Genomic DNA, 334 nt, shown 5'->3' on the forward strand with positions numbered 1-334 from the left:
AAAATTATAAGGTTGTACGCTAATTTATCTTATTTTTTTAACCAAAAACCACAAGAAAAATTTTACAAATATAAGATAAAAATATTAAAATATTAATGAATAATTCCATATGGACCAAAAAAATCATTCAATCATTATTTAATCTAGTTCATGAGCCAAATAAATCTTTTCATTAAAAAAATAAATTATCTTTTTATGTGTTAATATAACTTTTGCCATCGAAAGTATGCTTAGTTTAATTTTGGGGAGAGAAAATAAAATAGGGTAGAATTTTAACTTTATAGAAAAATTATAGGCACGCATCACACATGGCATTGTAAAAGACATTAAAATG

The sequence above is a fragment of the Arachis ipaensis genome, chromosome B10 (assembly GCF_000816755.2).
Source record: "Arachis ipaensis cultivar K30076 chromosome B10, Araip1.1, whole genome shotgun sequence".
NCBI classification, from domain to species: domain Eukaryota; kingdom Viridiplantae; phylum Streptophyta; class Magnoliopsida; order Fabales; family Fabaceae; genus Arachis; species Arachis ipaensis.